The sequence below is a fragment of the Astyanax mexicanus genome, chromosome 6 (assembly GCF_023375975.1).
Source record: "Astyanax mexicanus isolate ESR-SI-001 chromosome 6, AstMex3_surface, whole genome shotgun sequence".
NCBI lineage: Eukaryota > Metazoa > Chordata > Actinopteri > Characiformes > Acestrorhamphidae > Astyanax > Astyanax mexicanus.
The window spans coordinates 5,256,562-5,280,000 of NC_064413.1; the positions used below are offsets into that span (position 1 = coordinate 5,256,562).

Consider the following 23,439-nt stretch of genomic DNA (forward strand, 5'->3'; position numbering starts at 1 on the left):
CAGAGCAGCAGATGAAAGGGAGGAGATGACTGTGTCCACTCAGAGAAATAAACACACACCACACACACACACACACACACACACACACAAACACCACACACACACATGCACACCTGGTCCTTTCATGCGATCTCTGCTATACGCTGGGCTTCATCGCGGGGTGGAGAACCGTGAGGGTTCTGTCAGACAGAAATCACACTGAGGGGTGTGTTATCTAACATAAGCACTGAGGTGTGTGTTCTGTGGCGTAAGGTGTAGCAGGAACGGTGGGGTGTGTCCAGTCCTGTCTCTGAACCGGCGCAGCTGCAGGTCTTTGATTCCACCTCAGCAGCAGCAGCAGCACACCTGACTCCACCTGTTTAATCAGCTGCTCCTGCTCTGCTGGAGCACACCAGGCCCTCCAGCACTCATAATAATACAGGAACACACTCACTCTGAGATCAACACTGTAAAATGCTACTCAGATAGACAACTATGTAAAAAGAAACTTTAGTTTCTGAATCAGTTTCTCTGATTTTGCTATTTATAGGTTTATGTTTGAGTAAAATGAACATTGTTGTTTTATTCTATAAACTACAGACAATATTTATCCCAAATTCCAAATAAAATATTGTCGTTTAGAGCATTTATTTGCAGAAAATAAGAAATGGCTGAAATAACAAAAAAGATGCAGAGCTTTCAGACCTCAAATAATGCAAATAAAACGAGTTCATATTTATAAAGTTTTAAGAATTCAGAAATCAATATTTGGTGGAATAACCCTGGTTTCTAATCACAGTTTTCATGCATCTTGGCATCATGTTCTCCTCCACCAGTCTTACACACTGCTTTTGGATAACTTTACGCCTTTACTCCTGGTGCAGAAATTCAAGCAGTTCAGTTTGGTGGTTTGATGGCTTGTGATCATCCATCTTCCTCTTAATTATATTCCAGAGGTTTTTAATTTGGTAAAATAAAAAAAACTCATAATTTTTAAGTGGCGTCATATTTTTTTTTCATACGATAAACAGGTCCTATAAATTCCATACATAAGGTTCACATAAAGTACAAAATAATGCTAATGTCTAAAATATAGCTTTCAAAATATCAAAAACAATATATGGGCAAAATACTGGAATTGTCCCTGTTCATTCATTGTCATTTATCTTCTTAAATTAAGCGTATTAAAAAATAACACCAAATGGGTTGCTATGGTATCCCAGGTGGCTCCAATAGAGTTGCTAGGTAGTTTGCTTTAATATTGTATGACAATCAGTATAATATTCCAAGTGATATTGCTATGATATTGTTTATTGGATACCAAATGGTTTGCTGTAGTATCCTAAAAATGGTTGCTAGGTGGTTGCTAGGTGTAGAGGATGTTTCCAGATGATTCCAAGTGGTTTCTATAATTTTACTGAGTGGTTGCTATGTAATTGCTAGTTGGTTCCAAAGGTATCCTAACTGGTTGCAACATGGGCTTGCTAGGTGGTTACTCTGGCATTGCATGGTTATTTCTTTGGAGTTGCCTTGTAATTGCTGGTTGGTTCCAATGGTATCCCAACTGGTTTCAGCATAGGCTTGCTAGGTGGTTTCTGTGGTCTGTGTTGCTAAGTGACAGCTTCCATGGTGGTGGTTGGTATGGTGTTTTGCTAAATGGTTTCTAGAAATAATTGTAAGTGATTGTTGAGTGCTTTTTAATGTGCCTCCATAGTATATCCATCCAGGTATAATGGATGAGAATTAATTGGACGTTTAATGTTCATATTCATTGAAATGAATGTTTATTCGTTTTTTTTTTCAGTGTATAAATGAATGTTGAGCTGATTAATATTCAGTCGGATGAATGAACATTGATTTCTGGGCGCAGCAGAAGCTGATTGATGTTCGTTATGTATCTGAAGAAGTGGAATTGATCATCAGGGGAGGGCGAGGTTTTAACAGATTGTGGTGAATACCAAAACCCGATACACGGCTTATCTGACCTCAGTCTCCTTCCTGTCCATGCAGTCCTCTAGCCCCTCCCTCTTTCACTGATGCTCTTTTTTTTCTGGGGTGGTGGAGTGCTGCTGATGGAGGGATGTGGATGAATGAATGTGGGATGGGCTGAAATAATCTGTCTGACAGCGCAGCAGAGCGCACTTCTCTCTCTCTACTCTCTCTCTCTCTACTCTCTCTCTCTCTCTCTCTCTCTCTCTCTCCCTCTCTCCCTCTCTCTGCAGTCTTCTCACACACTCCTCTGCTGTTCTTTTCTGCTCGGCTAACTCTGGCTCGGCCCAGACAGCAGAAAGATCAGGGCTGGACGCTCTGTCCCATCAGATTTCCCGTAATGCACACCATCCATACATACACATACAGCAGCAGCACTCAGTACTGTTCCCCAGGTGGATTTTCACTTTATCACTTTAAGCTAATATTATTTAACCTATTTCATTATTATTAAACCTATTCGTCATATAAATGAAACTGAAACACCTGGTTTTAGACCACAGTAATTTATCGTGGTGACGGACAGTTCTGGTGGAAACAGGAGAGTTGAGGTGCACATTGAATTCTGCATGATTTGATCAGCCGTGGTTTTATGTTTTTTGTTGGATACAATCCGGGTTAGCACCCGAACATCCCTTTCAGACAGCTTCCTCTTACAGCGTCCACAGTTAATCCTGTTGGATGTGGTTGGTCCTTCTTGGTGGTATCTCGCTGACATTACCCTGGATACAGTGGCTCTTGATACATCACAAAGACTTGCTGTCTTGGTTACAGATGCGCCAGCAAGACGTGCACCAACAATTTGTCCTCTTTTGAACTCTGGTACGTCACCCATAATGTTGTGTGCATTGCAATATTTTGAGCAAAACTGGGCTCTTACTGTGCTAATTGAACCTTCGGAGAGGATAGTGTGCTATGGTATACTAAGTGGTTGTGATGGTGTTTCTTTATGAATGCTAGGGTGTTGATAGGTGGATTTTAAGCTAGTCTATTATTCAAACAATTCAAGCTACACCCACATATACCATGTTTCTTAGCTACTGTTGCTATTTTAAACAAGCAGCACAAACCCTCTCAGTTTCATTCATGTTTTACATTCCCGTCTACGTATAAACATTCCAGGATTTTACCATTGTTCCCTCTTACAGTAAACTGACAATGTACAGTCAGCATGACGGGGTGCAACACAAACTCACAGCATGATCCACCCACCCCCATGTTTAACAGTTGGAGAGGTTAGTGAGCTATAAAATTCCAAAAGGTTGCCATGCTGTACATAGTTTTTTTTAGATAGGGTAGTTTTGTAGTGGATTCTTTTTTGTGTAGTAGTAATATTCTTTCTTTGTCAGCTGCGACACAAGCTCCAAGCATGATCCACCCACCCCCATGTTTAACAGTTGGTGAGATTGGTGTGTTTCTAGGCCTTTAGAAAGAACACATGTGGGAGAGGAGCATGTAGAGGTTTGGTATTTATTAGTCATCTCTAAGGTACATAATACTACTCTACCCCTACACACACACACACACACACACACACACACACACTGAAGCAGTGCAGTGATATGATGCCATGGCTGAACTGGCACTGTGTGGAGTGTGTTATTTATGTGCGGTGTGTGTACGGCTGAGGAAACAGCAGTGCCTGATTAGGGGTGTAATGTTGCAGTGAGACTCACTGGGCTGGTCCTAAGCTGCCCTGAGTGTGTGTGTGTGTGTGTGTGTGTGTGTGTGCGTAGGGAGATATGAGGCAGGTTGAGCTGGAGGGGAAATTCTGTAACACTTGACCTGTTTCACTGAGTAAGAAAAGAATGTGGGGGAGAGAGAGAGAGCAGGAAATAGAGAGAGAAAGAGAGAGGGAGAGAGAGATACAGAAAATAGAAAGAGTGTAAATAGAAGAGCAAGGGATAGATAGACTGAAAATATAGAGAAAGAGGCAAAAGGAGGAGGAGAAATAGAGAGAGTACAAAGGGAAGAGAGAAAGAATATAAAAAAAGAAAAAACGAGAAAAAGAAATAAGAGAGGGAGAGAGAGAGATGAGTAAAGGGAAAAGAGGGAGGAGAGAAAGACAAAAAAGAAGAATAAAGAAAAGAGGGACAAAGACTAAAGGGAAGAGAGATGAGAGTGGTAAACCGGGAGAAAAAAGAGGTGAAAGAAGTGCAGAGTGTGAAAGAGAGAGAGAGATGGTATTAAAAAAAGATTTTGGGACAAAGAGGTAAAAAAGAGGTATAAAGACTGAGAAAAGAGAAAGGGTTAAAGGAGGAAAAATGGAAGAGAGAGAGGAAGTAAAAAAAAGAGAAACTGAGGAAAAGAAATAGAGAGGGAAAAGAGAGAGAGCAAAGGTAGGAGAGACAGACAAAAAAGTGGGAGAAAGACTAAAGGGAAGAGAGAATAAAGTGGTAAACCGGGAAAACAAAGGAGAGAGAAGGGCAGAGTTTGTGAGAGAGAGAAAGAGAGAGAGAGAGAAAGAGGGAGTAAAAAAGAGAAACTGAGAAATAGAAATAAGAGAGGGAGAGAGAGATGAGTACGGAAAAAAGAACAGAGAAAAAAGAGAAAGAGGGAGAGAAAGGGGGAGCTAAGAGAGGAAAGAAAGACAAGAAAGAAGAGAGAGAAAGGAGAGGAGAAAGAAGGGCGAGTGAGAGAGTGTGCAGAGAGGGAAACTAGAGAAAGGGTGGTGGTGCAAAACAGATGAAATGTGATGGAGAAAGAAAGAGAGAGAGGGAGGGAGGGAGGGAGAGAGAGAGATAGATGATGGAGAGAGAAATGATGGAGAGAAAGAACAACAGCTGGGAAAGCCGGCGGGCGAAGGCGATGCTCGATTTCCCCTCATCTCTCTCTCTCTTTCTCTCCCTCATATTTTCTCTCTCTTTTCCTCTTTCCTTCCCTCTCTTTTTTTTACCTTCTGTGTTTCTCTCTTTTCATGTACTTTCTCTATTCTCTCATTTTTGTCCTTTCTCACTCATCACCCTCTTCATTTACAGCTGCAAAACGAAGTCATACGACACACACACACACACACACTAACACACACACACACTTTCTGCTTTAAGCTGCATATGGTGCAAACTCAGTGCAGCGTGTGTTAATGCCTTTGTTTATGAGTCTGCATATTTGCCTGAGTGTGTCAGAGAGGGAGAGAGAGAGAGAGAGAGAGAGAGAGAGAGAGAGTGTGTGTGTGTGTGTGTGTGTGTGTGTGAGAGTGTGTGTGTGTGTGTTTGATATGCACTGATATTTCTAGCCCTCTGCCTGGTGTAATTACTGTGTATTTATTTAAAGCCCCAAAAAAGCTACATATCAATATATTGAAGTATCACAATATTAGGTTTTAAAAATACTATATCATTTAACAGAAACACAATGTTGGTTATTAACCCTTGTGTGGGGTTCGGGTCTGTGGGACTCGTTTTCATTTTTCATCAAATGATGCTAAAAAAAAAAAAATTCTAACTCAAACTCATTGGCATTGGCTCATTTTTTGTGAGAAACATATATCAAAACACATTTTCGATAAACACACACTGTACACCCCCCCCCCCCCCCCAACCATTTATATTACATACAGTATGTTTGGCCAAGGGCTAATAAACATTGCTTCATTTGTAAGTTTGAAACTAAACAAATTTTCTACTCATATCTTGAGTTTAATTCATTTTCTTTTACATTTTATTAAAAAAAAACTAATAAAAAAAGAGTAGCACTTTTTGAAAGAAATGTAACATAAGAAAGGTAAAGGGCAAATATTAACCATGTAAGCTGTTTATATTGCTTGCAATTTAGGTGAAGCAAGCATGTGTAAAGCATTTTAATGTAAAATTGCTTAATTTTGCTGAATTAAATACAAGTAACAAAGTAAACGAGAAACAAAAATATGAACACCACACAAGGGTTAATTAACAGTTTATTTGGAACAATGGCAGTGGTCAGTTTTGTGTATAATAGATATTAGATGTTGTATTTGGAGCCACTTTCTGATTTTTTTTTTCATATATATTTAGCTTTATGCACATGACAATGTTATATTGTAGTACACTAAATTTTCAATACAAATGAATTGGACAGGAACAGACACTGGGTCCCATAACTTTTGTCATGCATGTAAGTTAAGAATGCTACACTGGTCTGTGGGGTCTTCTGCATTGGATGTTGATTCTCTGTTATCTGTCCTCCACCAAAATAAGCTCCTGTCAGATTCTGAGGTCTGTTAGCACTCACTAAACTATTTGGCCGAAGGTAAAGGAAGGTTTAATAGGACTGCAGGCCAGTGTCAACATCAAACACCAGACAGATCGTTACCGTGGAAATGAGATGCAGTGATTAAAAATGCTGTTTGTTTTTCTAAACCCTCCTGCACCAGTCAGCACTGACGCATTCTATCAACAGCAGCAATTAAGAGTCTGATAAATGTAAGAGTTAGTTAGTTGGCTGGTTGGTTGGTTGTTAGTTTGGATGGTCGGTTGGTTAGTTGGTTGATTGTTTAGTAAGTTGGTTGGTTGATTAGTATGTTGGTTGGTTAGTTGGTTGATTGTTTAGTAAGTTGGTTGGTTGATTAGTATGTTGGTTGGTTAGTTGGTTGATTGTTTAGTAAGTTGGTTGGTTGATTAGTATGTTGGTTGGTTAGTTGGTTGATTAGTTTGTTGGTTGGTTGGTTTGTTGGTTAATGGTTTAGTAAGTTGGTTGGTTGATTAGTATGTTGGTTGGTTAGTTGGTTGATTGTTCAGTAAGTTGGTTGGTTGATTAGTATGTTGGTTGGTTAGTTGGTTGATTGTTTAGTAAGTTGGTTGGTTGATTAGTATGTTGGTTGGTTAGTTGGTTGATTAGTTTGTTGGTTGGTTGGTTTGTTGGTTAATGGTTTAGTAAGTTGGTTGGTTGATTAGTATGTTGGTTGGTTAGTTGGTTGATTGTTCAGTAAGTTGGTTGGTTGATTAGTATGTTGGTTGGTTAGTTGGTTGATTGTTTAGTAAGTTGGTTGGTTGATTAGTTTGTTGGTTGGTTAGTTGGTTGGTTAGTTTGTTGGTTGGTTTGTTGGTTAATGGTTTAGTAAGTTGGTTGGTTGATTAGTATGTTGGTTGGTTAGTTGGTTAATGGTTTAGTAAGTTGGTTGGTCAGTTGGTTAGTTGATTGATTTTTTAGTAAGTTGGTTGGTTGATTGTTTAGTATGTTGGTTGGTTGATTAGTATGGTGTTTGGTTAGTTGGTTGATTGTTTAGTAAGTTGGTTGGTCAGTTGGTTAGTTGATTGATTGTTTAGTAAGTTGGTTTGTTAGTTGATTGATTGTTTAGTAAGTTGGTTTGTTAGTTGATTGATTGTTTAGTAAGTTGGTTTGTTAGTTGATTGATTGTTTAGTAAGTTGGCTGGTTGATTGTTTAGTAAGTTGGTTGGTTGATTAGTATGTTGGTTGGTCAGTTGGTTAGTTGATTGATTGTTTAGTAAGTTGGTTTGTTAGTTGATTGATTGTTTAGTAAGTTGGTTGGTTGATTGTTTAATATGTTTATTAGTTTGTTGATTGGTTTATTGTTTAGTACGCTGGTTGGTTGGTTAATTAGTTGGTTGATTAGTAAGTTGGTTGGTTGATTGTTTAGAATGGTTATTGGTTTCTTGGTTAATTATTTAATTTGTTGAGTATTTTGTTAATTGTGAAGTAAGTTGGTTGGTTGGTTTGTTGGAAGATTGATTGGTTAGTCTGTTGATTGGCTTATTGTTTAAAATGGTTGTTGGTTAGTTGTTTAATTAGTAAGTTGGTTGGTTTTTTGATTGTTTAGTAAGTTGGTTGGTTTGTTGGATGATTGCTTAGTTTGTTGGGTATTTTGTTGATTGTTTAGTATGTTTGCTGGTTGGCTTATTGTTTGTTTGTTGGTTGATTGGTCAGTTAGCTGGTTTATTGGCTAGTTAAATTACTTATTTAGATGGCTGATTGTTTAGTATTTTGGTTTGTTGGTTGTTTAGTATGTTGTTTGGTCAATTATTTAGCATTTTGGTTGGTTACTTGGTTGGTTGACTGATTGTTTCCTATGCCACATGGTCAGTTGTTTGGTTGATAGTTTAGTTTGTTGGTGGGTTTGTGGAAAAGTTGACTGATTAGTAGGTTGGTTGCTTGCTTGCTTGTTTTTTAAGTTTGATGGTTGGATTGTTGGTTGGTTGGATGGTTGATTGGTTTACAGATTGGCTGTATATGTAAAGTTGTTTATTAGTCTGTACAGTTAAAGAGTGTTGCAGTAGAGGTCTGTGTGATGGTTAGAGTTTCTGCCTAACTGGTCTCGCGGCCAGAGCCACTCTCAAACCTCACACAATGCCCTGCACCCACAGCGTGGGTGTTTGGTGACATCTTCAGTTTAAGATCACTGTTTTTCATCAGGTCTGACACCCAGTCTTGTACACGCTCCTCAGCACCGCTTACAGGCCTGGACACATGCACACAAACAGAACCGAGTTCCAGTCAAAACCCATCACCCACAGTCTGTACTGCATCACAGCACAGCCCAGTAACACTCCCAGTCCTCCCAGCATTTACTCACCCCACACACTTAGCCTCCCCTGATGTCCTTAATACATACAGTTGCTACTCAGCCGCTACTCCGCTGTATATCCCCTACCACTAGTGATGCCACAACACCAGGAGGGTGAAGACTAGCACATGCCTCCTCCGATACATGTGAAGTCAGACTCCGCCTCTTTTTATTCATTGCCGAGTAGCATCACAGCGCACTCGGAGGAAAGCGCAGCGACTTGCTTTCGATACATCAGCTCACAGATGCAGCCTTGTGCTGATCGTCATCACCCTAGGAGTGATGATAGGAAAGAATACCATCTACCCACCCAGAAACAGCTAATGGCAAGCTGCATGACCGGGATTCGAACCAGCAGCATCCCGATCATGGTGGCAGCGCTTTATATAAAGAGAATATATAAAAAGAATAGTTTCCTAACGAATTATGAAAGTTGAGAAAGAGAGACATTTGAATACAGTACCAGTCAAACGTTTAAAAATTAATAATAAAAAAAGAAAGAAAACGCATGGAATGAGAAGAGGTGTGTCAAAACGTTTGACTGGTAAATACTTATAAGTAAATAAATAAATAAATAAATGTGTGCATAAACTAAAGTATTGTTATATGTTTGTGGAATTTGAGGTCTCATGGTAGACTAAACTTTTATCATGAAGTATGCATACATGGTACACTTTCCTAAAGTATTGTTAAATTTGAAATGATGTGTTACAGTCGATTGTTTCCTAATTAATCATACATTAATCCTCTGAAAGAAGCACATTCTGCTGCTGTCTTTGCCCCATTTAACCCACTTCAAACTGAACGACTTGTTTACAAGGAAAATCTTGTTTACATCTCAGTAACCTGGAAATGTGACCTTTTCAGCAGAAGCTCCGCCTCCGGGCAGGAAGCAGAGAGCTGTATGGAATGCATTGTTTAGAACAGGCAGGGCAGGTTTTACATACCACACAGCAGCCGGTTTCGGTAGCTGATTCTTCTGGCATGTGAGGGTTTTGATCTTTACTAACACCATCGTTCCAAAAAAGGGAATAATCTTAATCATTTATTTATTTTACTTTCTGTTTAAATCAGTCACAACCTGTAGAGTATAACCTGTATATTGTTACCCTGGTAATACAAAATTATTTTATATTTATGTTAAAAATGTTTTTATAAACAACTAGAAGATAAAATAATCAGTATGATGATATATATCTTTTCAGTTTATCTGCTTTGAGATTTCATCACCACTTCACCACTTTATTATCACACGTTTCCATTCTTCTGAAATGTTGCTACATTTTTTAAGGTTTAACTCCTTTGTTAAAACTGCTCTATGTTGAAATTTTATCACAACTTCTCTCATTAATGTTTTAATTAAGGTTACTTTATACATAGGGTTTTTCTTAATCATTTTAAAGTTTAAAATATGTATTTTTCCCCTCACCACCCACCCAAGCAAAGGAAGGGGGAAATAAACTCAGGGTTCCTTAGTCTAGCGCTATCTAGCTGCGTTTGCCTCCCGATTGCACCCCGGTTAGCGGCTAATGCTAATGCTGCTGAACCCAGCCTTAGTGCTGGAGAAACTTCACTGAATACTCACCCTTAGACAAAATATTGGAAATCTAAGCTTACTTTAAATAAACGAAAACACTTTACTTACCCAAATAAACGTTTTTTTTTTTCGAAGAAAAATCTGTGTAGATTAACATCCAGTGCTCGTTTTACTTTTAAATATTATTATTAATATATATTTTTTAAGAATTACAGTTTTGTTTACTTAAGCGCTTCCCCCAGCTTCCACATTAGAAGGGAAACATGGCGACACCCATGCTCACTTCGATGTAGGCATCCTTACTAGTGTCGCTTAATGTACCTTATAATATGGTGTGCCTTTTTTATAGAATTGGACCAGAAAATAGACGTTTATTGATAGTCCCTTATAATCAGAAAATAGTTAAACTGAATAAGTTGAATTATCTTTTGCCTTCTTTACAAATATGCTTTTATTCTTCTGAAATGTAGAATTTTCCATATTTTAAAATGAAAACTCTTTGCAAATTCTTTAAAACTTCTTTAGAGCGTTATTTTACTGCACGTTTTTATTTTACTTAAACCTAAAGTGATAGAACTAGCTGTTGAAGAGAAGTGTAGGCGTGTCTTCCCGATGACCCTGACTCATGGGGTCCGGTAACAGGGAGTGTGTGTGTGTGAGCTCAGGCTGAGTGAATGGTTGAGTCATGGTTTAGGTCGGAGTGGAGGCTGTGAGGCAGGGTGGTGGAGATGTTATCTCAGAGTGCTCCTCTCAGACTCCAGTGGCCAGGTTTTTGAAGTTTTATCAGTGAGCAGGTAAGAGCCTGCCGGCTCACAATTATCACGCTGGAAGCAAGATGGCCTACTTCCTCCTGCTGCACAAGTGAGCAGCGCAGTGATCTACAGTGTTTCAGTTTAAAACACATCAACTGTTTTACAGCAGCGGTTTGGAGAAAATCACAGTTTTACTGAAGCTGTGAGGCTAATGTCGCTAACAGCTAACACTCTAGAAGTGAGTAGAGCTGCTTCCTTAAAAATAGTCAGTAAGTGGAATCATCAGTTGATTACATTACATTACATTACATTACATTACATTTGGCAGACGCTTTTGTCCAAAGCGACTTACAATAGTCAAGTACAATGTAAAATAAGTTTAAAGGTAAAACATCTTTGGATAGGGATAAAAGGAGGTCAAAGGGGAATAATAGGATAGAGGAGTGAAGGAGGGGAAGAAGGAAATGGGGTTTAGAAGTAGTTAGTGTGTTAGAGGTGTTAGGAGAGTAAGTGCTCTTTGAAGAGCTCTGTCTTCAGGAGTTTCTTAAAGATAGTGAGAGATTCTCCTGATCTGGTAGTAGAAGGTAGTTAGTTAGAGGTGTTAGGAGAGTAAGTGCTCTTTGAAGAGCTCTGTCTTCAGGAGTTTATTAAAGATAGTGAGAGATTCTCCTGATCTGGTAGTAGAAGGTAGTTAGTTAGAGGTGTTAGGAGAGTAAGTGCTCTTTGAAGAGCTCTGTCTTCAGGAGTTTCTTAAAGATAGCGAGAGATTCTCCTGATCTGGTAGTGGAAGGTAGTTAGTTAGAGGTGTTAGGAGAGTAAGTGCTCTTTGAAGAGCTCAGTCTTCAGGAGTTTATTAAAGATAGTGAGAGATTCTCCTGATCTGGTAGTGGAAGGTAGTTTGTTCCACCATTGGGGAACTCTGTATGAGAACAGTCTGGATTGCTTTGTGTGAATGTTTGTTTGGTAAAGCGAGGCGACGTTCATTGGAGGAGCGCAGCGGCCGGGAGGTAGCGTAAGCCTGATAACTGGCCAGTCGACTAAGGCCCATTCACATGAATCCAGATATTTTTAAAACTAAGGTTTTTGTCTTCATTTTGCCATTCTGTTCTCACAAAATCACTAATTTAATCACTAAAAACAAAGCTTTTTGAGAACGCCTTTAAAAGTGGAGATTTTAGAAAACTCCACTACCAGTGGAGACGTGTGAACGGGTAAAACGACACACAGCGAGTCTGCGCATGTCTGCTATTTATTTTAGCATTAGCTTAGCCTGTTCAGAATGAGCCTGATACATGGACAGCGCATTAATTAGTTTGGTTCTTTCTGAGATTTGCAAATTAATAGCATGTTTAATTTTAATCAAACTTCGTTATCAAACATCAGTCATTAAATCAGCTCAAAAACAGTTAGCATTGTCAGTTAGTCGTAAGCTATTATGCCTAGTCCACCATTTTAGGCTTCATAATAAAAGCCCCAGATTTATAGTCCTATAAAATAAAAAAATAAAAGGAATATCAAATGGCACCATGTGTAATAGTATTCGTCAGTAATATTACGGTAAGAATTTGAGTTTAGGCAAATGAAGAAAAATTGCCTATTTTGGTTGTATATAGACTAGAGTTTGGAATAATACAAAACATGAAAATCACACCTTATTCTCATCTTATTCTCATGTATTTGAGGTATAAGTTTCAAATGATATTACTGTAGCATTTTGGAGTAATGGGAGGTCAAACCTAGGAAAAATGTCTGTTCAGTTTTGCATAAACCAGAATTTGGCATAATAAATTATTGTGTTTGAGGACAACACAATGCATTTTTTCCTAGGTCACCCAAATGGCTAGCACCAGCTCTAATCGTATATGAGAAAAGCATAAACAAGTAATCAAGTATTCATTTTAATCAGCAAAATCTGCTTTAACTGACAACATTCAGAATCCCTTTAAAGTAAAGGAGTCTTTAGGTCAGAGAGAGAATGTATTTAAGAGTTGATTCTCAGTTCAGTGAACTGTACTGAACTGTACTGTACTATACTGAACTGATTCACTGTGTTGTTACAGTCGGTGTCAGGAGACCAGTGTGTGATAGAGAGAGCACACACTCACACTCTTACACAGAAAAGCTATCCGCTGAGTTTTTTACTCAAGGACACTCAGCAATGACTTTTTGAGGCTGAGAAAAATGGACAGATTTTGGAGTTTTATTCTAGGCCAAGTTTAATCTCTACAGCAGAGAAATGTCAAATAGTGTAGAGACTGCAGCAGGAATAGGACAAATCCTATACTAAAATAAAAAAGAGTACAAATAATAGAAGCTATGCAAAAGAAAAAACATAGAAGATCATAGTGCCATAGACCTGTTTGCTCAATATACAGTTTGTCATAGATTTGTTAGTCATACACCTATTAGTGCCGTAAACCTGTTTGTGCCATAGACCTGTTTGATTCTTAGATGTGTTAGTGTCACAAGCCTGTTAGTTCCATAGACCTGTTCATTATAGACCTGTTGTTTCCATAGGCCCATTTGTGCCATAGACCTGTTAATCCTAGATCTATTAGATCCATAGACCTGTTAGTTCCAAAGACCTGTTAATACTAGACCTGTTAGTTCCATAGACCTGTTAGTTCCATAGATCTGTTAGATCCATAGACCTGTTAATTCTGCATAGACCTATTAATCCTAGATCTGTTAGTTTCTTAGACCTGTTAATCCTAGATCTGTAAATCCATAGACCTGTTAGTTCCATAGATCTGTTAGTTATATAGGCCTGTTCATCATAGACCTGTTGATTCCATAGATCCACTTGTCCCATAGACCTGTTAATCTTAGACCTCTTAGACCCATAGACCTGTTAGTTCCATAGATCTGTTAGATCCATAGACCTGTTACTCCTAGACCTGTTAGACCCATAGACCTGTTAGTTCCATAGATCTATTAGATCCATAGACCTGTTCATCATAGACCTGTTGATTCCATAGATCCATTTGTCCCATAGACCTGTTACTCCTAGACCTGTTTGTGCCATAGACCTGTTAGTTATATAGAATAGTGGTACTATATAAACCTGTTAGTTCTGTATATACAAGTTAGTGTCTTAGACCTATTGACCATAGCTCTTTTAGTGCCATAGACAGTTTGTGCCATAGACCTGTTACTCTGATGGACCTGTTGTTCTATATAGACCTTTTGGTTCCATATACCTGTTGGTGTCTTAAACCTGTTAATTCCATAGAACTTTTAATTATAGACCTCTTTGTGCCATAATATGTTGGTTTCATAGATATATCCATGTCATAGACCTTTTAGTTATAGACCTGTTAATGTGGTAGACCTGTTATTTCTGTAGACCTGTTACTGTGATATACCTGTTACTGTGATATACCTGTTACTGTGATATACCTGTTACTGTGATGGCCCTGTTAGTTCCATAGACCTGTTACTGTGATAGATCTGTTACTGTGATAGACCTGTTACTGTGATAGACCTGTTACTGGGATAGACCTGTTATTTCCTTAGACCTGTAACTGGGATAGACCTGTTATTGTGATAGACCTGTTAGTCATAGACCTGTTACTGTGATAGACCTGTTATTGTGATAGACCTGTTAGTCATAGACCTGTTCCTGTGTAGACAGACCTGTTACTGTGATATACCTGTTACTGTGATGGCCCTGTTAGTTCCATAGATCTGTTACTGTGATAGACCTGTTACTGTGATAGACCTGTTACTGTGATAGACCTGTTACTGTGATAGACCTGTTACTGTGATAGACCTGTTACTGTGATAGACCTGTTACTGTGATAGACCTGTTAGTTCCATAGACCTGTTACTGGGATAAACCTGTTACTGCGATAGACCTGTTATTGTGATAGACCTGTTAGTCATAGACCTGTTACTGTGATAGACCTGTTAGTTCCATAGACCTGTTACTGTGATAGACCTGTTATTGTGATAGACCTGTTACTGTGATAGACCTGTTAGTCATAGACCTGTTACTGTGATAGACCTGTTACTGTGATAGACCTGTTACTGTGTAGACCTGTAACTGTGATAGACCTGTTACTGGGATAGACCTGTTAGTCATAGATCTGTTTTATGTAACTGTACTGATTCTCTATGTAAGTTCTATAGAAGTTTTCTATTATGAAGTTATTATGTTCCTCTTCCGCTGATGGTTTGAAAACTACCCGTTTTTTCTCCTCTGGGTGTTTTGTTTCAAAACACATTTTCATGTTTAACAAGTTCTGTCTTTTTGCCCACGTGGGGCGTTACTGGCCTCGGCCACCGTGTCCGACATGTCCTGTAGGCCGATAGAGCCGCCGGCTGTGTGCTTGTTTTGGTCCTGACATTTGTTGTATCCCCTGTTCGCGAGTAGCGGATGCCAACTAATCTCAAACCTAACACAGTTTCACCTTAAATAAATGTATAAATCTCCTCAGCGCAGCCATGTCGGGTCGCGTCAGCGTTGAGAATGCCTCCAGTGGCTTTACCTAATCTGCCATGACAGTAGCCTGTTCTGACAGGAGCCGGGAGAGAACGGGTCTCTGTGATCGGGCCAAGAACCCGTCTGAGCGTTCCCATCCCTTTTATCTCCGTCCTCCTCGCAGAAGACGAAAATCAGAGATGCTGCGGTGCATTTTTCAGAGAGCGGCTCAGATCCTTTTAACCGGGTTGTTCGGTTCATCTCCACCTCAAAGAATGTGTCTGTAGAGTGCTCGGTGCCGCTGCGGGGACGGCGCGCTGTAATTTGTGAGTTTTTTATGGATTAAACTACACTAAAGTGTAATAAATCCCCAGCTTTTTTATGCTCAGGAATGTTTGACTTGTGTCTTTGTTCACTCTGCATTTCTGCAGGCTTGTGCGTTTAGTCAACAAGCTAAACATTGTATCTGTTTATATGTAGTTGTGAAGAAACTAAAAAGCTACCTTGAATACTGATTTACTGATAGACTCACAGCAGTTTTAATGCTCTGCAAAGAATGGGATAGCAATATGTGACTTGATAATAAAGCATTGGTACAATGGGTGAATTAAAGAACTGAAGAAGAAAGTCATCACTGGTGTACTTCGTATAAGATGTCGAACAGGTAGACCAAGACAAACTATTTCGAAACATTTCAGCTTTTAGCACCTTTTGTCTGCATCCATCCATTTTTCTTGTGAGAAAAAAGTATTAAAAAAAGAATTAAAACTGTGACTTAGTGACATTAGCAACAACCTCCAGAGAGCAGGAGTGAAGATATCGCAATATAATGTTTGCAGAAGACGTCATAAACAAAAAATAAATAGGCTTCACCAGAAGACGAAAGCCACTATTGGCAAGAAGAATAGGAAGACCAGGCTGGAATTTTCCAAGAAGTTCAAGAGACAAACCTATGAACTGATTGTGGACTGATGAGACAAAGATGAACCTTTTTACCAATGATGGAAAGTCTAAAGTTTGGAGAAAGAAAGGATCTGCTCATGATCCCAACATACCAGCTTATCTGTGAAACACAGTTGAGGTAGTGTCATGGTTTGGGTGTGCATGGCTTCTTCTGGGACGGGCTCATTAATCTTCTTTGATGTACAGTGAACTGTAATGTACAGAAATATTGTCTGTGAATTTAAAGAAAGATGAAACCAAACTGATTGGTAGATCCTTCATCATGCAGCAAGATAATAACCCAAACCCACTGCCTGGAAAAAACATCACAGAAGATGAATGTAAAAGTTTAGTGATGTCAGTGGGTCACATGCTTGATGCAGTTTTTGCAAGCAAAGTATTCTTTTGCTCACTAGAAATATTGGTGGGTTCAGACGGATGTAAATAACTGGAAATAAAAGATGAAATGTTGATCTATTGTCTCATATTCACTTTTATTAATATCAAACCCACTGTAACCGATGTCAGCAGTGCCAGTCTAGCTTATGCTATGGTTGTTATATGGTTGTTCTGGCCCTATATTTAAATGCTTAACCAGCACATGATTGTCAGGAGTCAGGTCTACCAGATAGGAGCTGGTGGACAGGTAAGTGCTTGGGAGAACGAGTGCCAGTATGCTAATCAGAATGCAGCCTCTCGTTTCCAATAGGCATGTCCCATTCGTCTTCATGCTGCCGTCACCCTGGAGACGGTCACCGTGGCTCTTCTCTGTAAGATGTCTGTCAGTGCAGATGTACCGATACGGGCTTGGCGTAGTCAGATGTGTTGATGTTTTGATATTGGATTCCTGCTGGATGTGATAAGCCCGTATTTTGATGTTGGCCGTTGGCGGTGAAGCACACCTGCTATCGTGTGGATTTATGGCCTGATGGCGCACCGTCGTTATTGCTTTTGAAACGCGGTTAACTTTTCCCACAAAATCTGGGAGAATTTTAATGTTCATGTGCGAGTGTGTGTGTGCGCGTAATTTTACGTTACATTACATTTAGCAGACGCTTTTGTCCAAAGCGACTTACAATAGTGAAGTACAAAAGTAATAGAAGTTAAAGGTAAAAACATTTTTAGATAGGGCCTAAAGAAGGTCAAAGGGAAATAAGGGGATAGAGAAGTGAAGGAGGGGAAGAAGGAAATGAGGTTAGAAGTAGTTAGTGTGTTAGAGGTGTTAGGAGAATAAGTCCTCTTTGAAGAGCTCTGTCTTCAGGAGTTTATTAAAGATAGTGAGAGATTCTCCTGATCTGGTAGTGGAAGGTAGTTTGTTCCACCATTGGGGAACTCTGTATGAGAACAGTCTGGATTGCTTTGTGTGAATGTTTGTTTGGTAAAGCGAGGCGACGTTCATTGGAGGAGCGCAGCGGCCGGGAGGTAACGTAAGCCTTCAGGAGTGATCAGTGCAGGTAGGAAGGAGCTGTTCTGTCATCACCTTGTAGGCGATTGTAAGAGCTCTGTAATCAACTGGTAGCCAATGGAGCTCAATGAGCAGTGGGGTGACATGTGCACGTTTTGGCTGGTTGAAGACCAGACGTGCTGCTGCATTCTGAATCATCTGGAGTAGTTTTACTACACAGGCCGGGAGGCCAATTAGCAGGGCATTGCAGTAGTCGAGGCATGAGATGACGACTGCTTGTCGAGTAACGTAGAGGGAGGTATATTGAAGAGCAAAGTTAAGGGATAGAGTGAGGTAGAAGGAGGTAGACTGAGGTAGAGTGAGGTACAGAGAGGGAAAGAGGGGGTAGAGTGAGATGGAATGAGGTAGAGGGATCTAGAGAGAGGTAGAACAGGTAAGAAAAAGAAAGTGGGGCAGAAGGCGATAAAGTGAGGTGAGTCAGGTATTATGAATGTTGCTATAAACACATAGTAAGAGCTTCAGTAATATTGTAAATAACAGTGAATTAAATCGCACTACTCAAGTGCAGCAACAGAGGGAGTTATAAAGCTGGAGGCAGAGCGAGGTAAAGCAAGGTAAAGTGAGGTAGAGGTCCACAGTGCCTTCAAGAATGCCACCAAGGCAAGAGCTAAAAAAAACTTTCAAATAGCTGTAATAAATTTATATTAAATGCTAATTTATTGCGTTTTACATCGATAGCAAGATATCCAACAGCATTGTCGCACATCACAATTTCTGACCACATTGTGCACTTCTAGTGTGCGTGAAAAAAAGACAGGAAGAGAGTGTGTGTTTGTGTGAGGTAGAGAGAGAAGAAGAGAGTCATTGACTCCACATTAGAGGCCTACAGGGATCAGTAAGTCACACAGAAATCCATTAACGGAGCCGCTGAGAGGATCTTTTCATGGTTATTAGCGAGGGGAGCGCTCTCTCCGGCTGCGAAACGAAGCGAACGCGTGTTTAGTGTGACTGTCGTTATGGGTTGTGGCTCCTTTGAGAGACACCACTCACTCAGCGAGCGAGAGGGAAAGACACACACACACTCGAGGGTGGTCTGATGTGTGCCTGTAACAGGCTTTGCATGGTCACCTCCTCCTTGTTCAGCCCCCCGGGTGTATATGCAGATTGGATGGAAGTGTTCTAATCCAACTCAGACGTTCAATAAATAACCCCTCGCAGCTCTGCAGCCTCTCTACCGCACTCTACAGCCCCGCAATCTCCGATTTAACCCCTCAGTGCTCTATCAGCACCACTGGAGGTAAAGAGAGAAAGAGAGAGAATGTAAACACTGTGTTTATCTACAGGTATGTACAGGAATGTACCCAACGCTTCCCTCAGGCAAGCTTCAGATTTACATTGAAAAACATCTTAGAATTGAAAACAGCATTTTCCTCGGAATAGTCGAGAGATAAGAGATGGAACATGGACTGTGCAGCTCAAACATTTAAACATGGTTTAAAAAATGTTGACCAGAAAAAAAAAACTTCAGTGGAAAACACTCCGATTCCAAAACCCTCCAACTGTTACATCACAGTCTTGACACTTTGGATTTACACCAACATAATTGGCAATTTTAAACCCTGCCCACTAGAAACAGCTCTAGTCTAGTTCTACTTGGAGAAGTGTAAAGCATGACTCACGAACGTATCTCACTATACGTTATCACAATACGCTGCCTGCAATAGCAATGATGTTACGATGCTGTGATTCTTCGATGCTCGATATATCGCAGGACATTTCTCTACAATACTTCACAGCATCTGTTGTGTTGCTGAAGAGGATTAAATGCGAGGATAAATAAGTACTCCAAATAGCAGGAATCATGGATTTACCTTGTGGAGTAATGTAGCAGTAACTTTAGTCAAAAGTCAAATTGGGGTTCAATAAAAATATCCATATGTGACGCCACATATCAATAATGTATTTTAAACATAAAATAATACTATATATTGTGATAGTTGTCCAAACCCTTCAGTTTCTGCCAATACCAAAATCAATCATATATTAATCTTTTTCCTGTTTTCAAGCAAAGCTGTGGCACTACAGATTACTTCAGTTCAATTCTGTTCAGTACACTTTAGTTAAACTCAGTGTACAAAACAATTCAGTTCCGTACTATCTAACTACCTACCTACTGACATACCTACCTACCTACTGACCTATCAACCTTCCTACCTACTGACCTACCTACCAACCTACCTGTTCATCTACCTAACTACCTACCTATCTGTTTATGCTACCTACCTACCTACTGACGTACCTACCTACCTACCTACCTACTGACCTACCTAGCTACCTACCTACCTACTGATGTACCTACCTACCTACCTACTGACCTACCTACCTACTGACCTACCTAGCTACCTACCTACCTACTGACCTACCTACCTAGCTACCTACCTACTGACCTACCTAGCTACCTACCTACCTACCTACCTACCTACCTACTGACCTACCTAGCTACCTACCTACTGACCGACCTAGCTACCTACTTACCTACCTACTGACCTACCTAGCTAGCTACCTACCAACCTACCTACTGACCTACCTACCTAGCTACCTACCTACTGACCTACCTAGCTACCTACCTACCTACCTACCTACCTACCTACTGACCTACCTAGCTACCTACCTACTGACCGACCTAGCTACCTACTTACCTACCTACTGACCTACCTAGCTAGCTACCTACCAACCTACCTACTGACCTACCTAGCTACCTACCTACCTACTGACCTACCTAGCTACCTACCTACCTACTGACCTACCTACCTACTGACCTACCTAGCTACCTACTGACCTACCTACTGACCTACCTAGCTACCTACCTACCTACTGACCTACCTACCTAGCTACCTACCTACTGACCTACCTAGCTACCTACCTACTGACCTACCTAGCTACCTACCTACCTACTGACCTACCTAGCTACCTACCTACCTACTGACCTACCTACCTAGCTACCTACCTACTGACCTACCTAGCTACCTACCTACCTACTGACATACCTACCTACCTACCTACCTACTGACCTACCTAGCTACCTACCTACCTACTGACCTACCTAACTAGCTACCTACCTACTGACCTACCTAGCTACCTACCTACCTACTGACATACCTACCTACCTACCTACCTACTGACCTACCTAGCTACCTACGTACTGACCGACCTAGCTACCTACCTACCTACCTACTGACCTTCCTAGCTACCTACCTACTGACCAACGTAGCTACCTACCTACCTACTGACCTACCTAGCTACCTACCTACTGACCAACCTACCTACCTACCTACTGACCTACCTAGCTACCTACCTACTGACCTACCTGCCTATTTTTCCTGTCTACCGACCTACCTACCAACCTGTCTACCTACCTACCTACCTACCTATCTATCCTACCTCCCTACCTATCTTTCCTACCCACCAATGTATTTATCCTACCTTCCCACCTACTTACCTACTGACCTACCTACTGACTTATTCTACAGACCTAGCAACCTACCTACCTACCTACCTACATACTGATGTATCTACCTTACTACTGACCTAACTATATACCTACCTACTGTACCTACTTCATTTCAGTTCAGTGCACTGCAGATCAGTTTTGTTCAGTGCACTTCTGTTCACTTTAGTTCAGTTCAATCCATTGCACAACAGTTTCGATAAATCCAATTAAATTATGTTCAGTTCACTACAAATTATATCAGTTTAGTTGAGTTGAATGCACTTCAGTTGAATTGAGTTCAGGTCGTGACAGCTTTATTAGCGGGGTTCGTTCCAGTACATTAATGCGATTGGAGTGAGTGATAACCCTTCTGTAAGTGTTTGTAGTGGAATGTTTTCAATAAGAGAACTAGCAGAGGTGGCGCCAATAACAACAACAATAATAACATCATCAGTTATAGTCTCTCTCTCTTTCTCTCTCTCTCTCTCTCTCTCTCTCTGCTGCGTATAGTCTATAATGGTCTGTAATGGTAGCCTGTGGCCTGGGTAAGAACCACACATCCTCTGCCACTTCAGTGATCGCATCACTGAAAACCCCTGAATTTGAGTGTGTATGTGTGTATGCGTGTGTGTGTGTGTGTGTGTGTGTAATTGAAGGAACGGTGTGGTTTCTGATGGGTCTGTTGGAGTGCAGACCGGTAGTGTGTGTGGTTGACGGTGAGGAGTGTGTGATATTCAGAGACGTCGGGGTGTGTTCCCCTCGCTGTGGGCTGCGGGGTGCGGGATTGGTGAGGATGTTTGGAATTTTTGGGCTAACACAGGCATGCGCTAATGCTATAGCGAGTCCTGGGTTTCACAGGGTTTAGAGCATGTTTTTGAAGCTGTTAGGGAATTGCAAGCTGTATTGATTGATTTGAAATGTTAAAATTGATTTTAACATCAGTATTCAGTATTAGTATTCAGTAACCTATAGTGGTTATAAATCCCAAAAAAATTCAGTAATCATGTACTGTTGTAATCAGCTGGTTACATGCAGTAGCATTTTGTACTAGCACTTTGTATTTTATATGGACCTAAGCAAGAATTGGACGGCTGACTTTTGACTGTTGTCAGGTTTTAATCAATCAGTGGCGCACCTGTATTTCCCGCCACCAAGATAGAAACACGCCAGAAATGTACCTGAACACACCCCACTATACCATGCACAAGACGTGGAAATAGACTGTTGATGATGTTTAAGATGCATGGTGTGCATGGTGTACGATAAGACCTATAGAGTACATCACATCCATTTAGGCCCAGTCCCATTTCAACCCTTTGGCCCTGTCCCATTTCTTGTTAGGTTGGAGGGGTAGGGAACAGAAATAGGGCTTATGAGCCCTCTCAAACGGGGATTTTTAAGATGCACACTTCTAACCCAGGGTTATGAGAATCACTGGTAAGATGGTGCAGAACAAGCAACCAAATAAAACGACAAATGTAAAAGTATTTCCTCGTTAAAAGTGATGATTAGCACTATATCACCATAGTTGAAGGTGTAGGTTTAATGTTTTATGGCCGAATTATAACAAGCATAAAAAAGATCGCTAGTGATTTGTCTCAGTAGCTAGCTAGCTGTCTATATTTTCTCTTCCACCTTAAATGGCACAACAGATGGCAGGGGCTGCAGCATTTAAGGTGGAATGGAAAAATAAGATAAAATAAAAGCTAATCAAAGCTAATTTCAGCTTCCCAACACAGATGATTAAGAAATTAAGGAATGGGCAATAATGAACAATAACAAATAATCTTCCACCTTTCTGAAGACATACAATAAAATACGCCCTAAAGTTAACTAGTTAACCAGCAGCTAACTGGTTCCAAGGGGAAGGATTACACTTGAAAAGAAGGGGTAGGGCTAAGGGGTGAAATGGGATTGGGCCTTAATACAGTTTATTCAGATTTGCTTAGTTGTGGTTGCTATAATATTCCAAGTGGTTGCTACAATGTTGCCGTGGTGTCGCTCTGTGGGTGATATGGTGTTGCTGTGATGTGATATTGCATGTGCTTGTTATATAGTGTTGCTATGTGTTGCCAATGATGCCATAGAATGTAATTTACATATTAGGCGGCAAAACAACTGATAAACCAGCAACCGAGAGTCATGGGCACCATCGCTGCTAATGGAATCGCTTTGGTTCCAGGTACCACAATACACCTTTAGAGGTCTTGTGGAGGCTATGGATCAACAGGTCAGAGGTGTTATGATGGGGATACAGGATGTACACTATATCAGGCAGGTGGTTTTAATGTTGCGGCTGATTGGTATCATTTCATGAGTTGTGTTCAGTGAACTGAAGGTGCAGGTTTACTCCTGTTAGAGAAAAAACACTACAATTACGGGCCTGTAACACATGAGTGCTCTCTAATGGAGCTGAAGCATTC

At 40.3% G+C, this 23,439-nt stretch overlaps 1 protein-coding gene and 2 long non-coding RNA genes across 3 annotated transcripts in view; 1 reads left to right on the plus strand and 2 right to left on the minus strand.

Annotated features, from left to right (window-relative positions):
- si:ch73-22o12.1 (nectin-2) overlaps positions 1–23,439 on the plus strand; it is a 122,881-nt gene that overhangs the window by 77,531 nt on the left and 21,911 nt on the right. The gene's annotated exons all lie outside the window — the stretch shown is intronic.
- On the minus strand, positions 13,307–13,783 carry LOC125802490 (uncharacterized). Its single transcript, XR_007439623.1, has 3 exons — positions 13,705–13,783; positions 13,605–13,638; positions 13,307–13,390 (listed from the first exon to the last, which is right to left on the minus strand). It is a non-coding gene; the product is annotated as an uncharacterized LOC125802490 (long non-coding RNA).
- On the minus strand, positions 14,042–15,792 carry LOC125802489 (uncharacterized). The gene is made up of 3 exons (XR_007439622.1): positions 14,461–15,792; positions 14,139–14,240; positions 14,042–14,104 (listed from the first exon to the last, which is right to left on the minus strand). It is a non-coding gene; the product is annotated as an uncharacterized LOC125802489 (long non-coding RNA).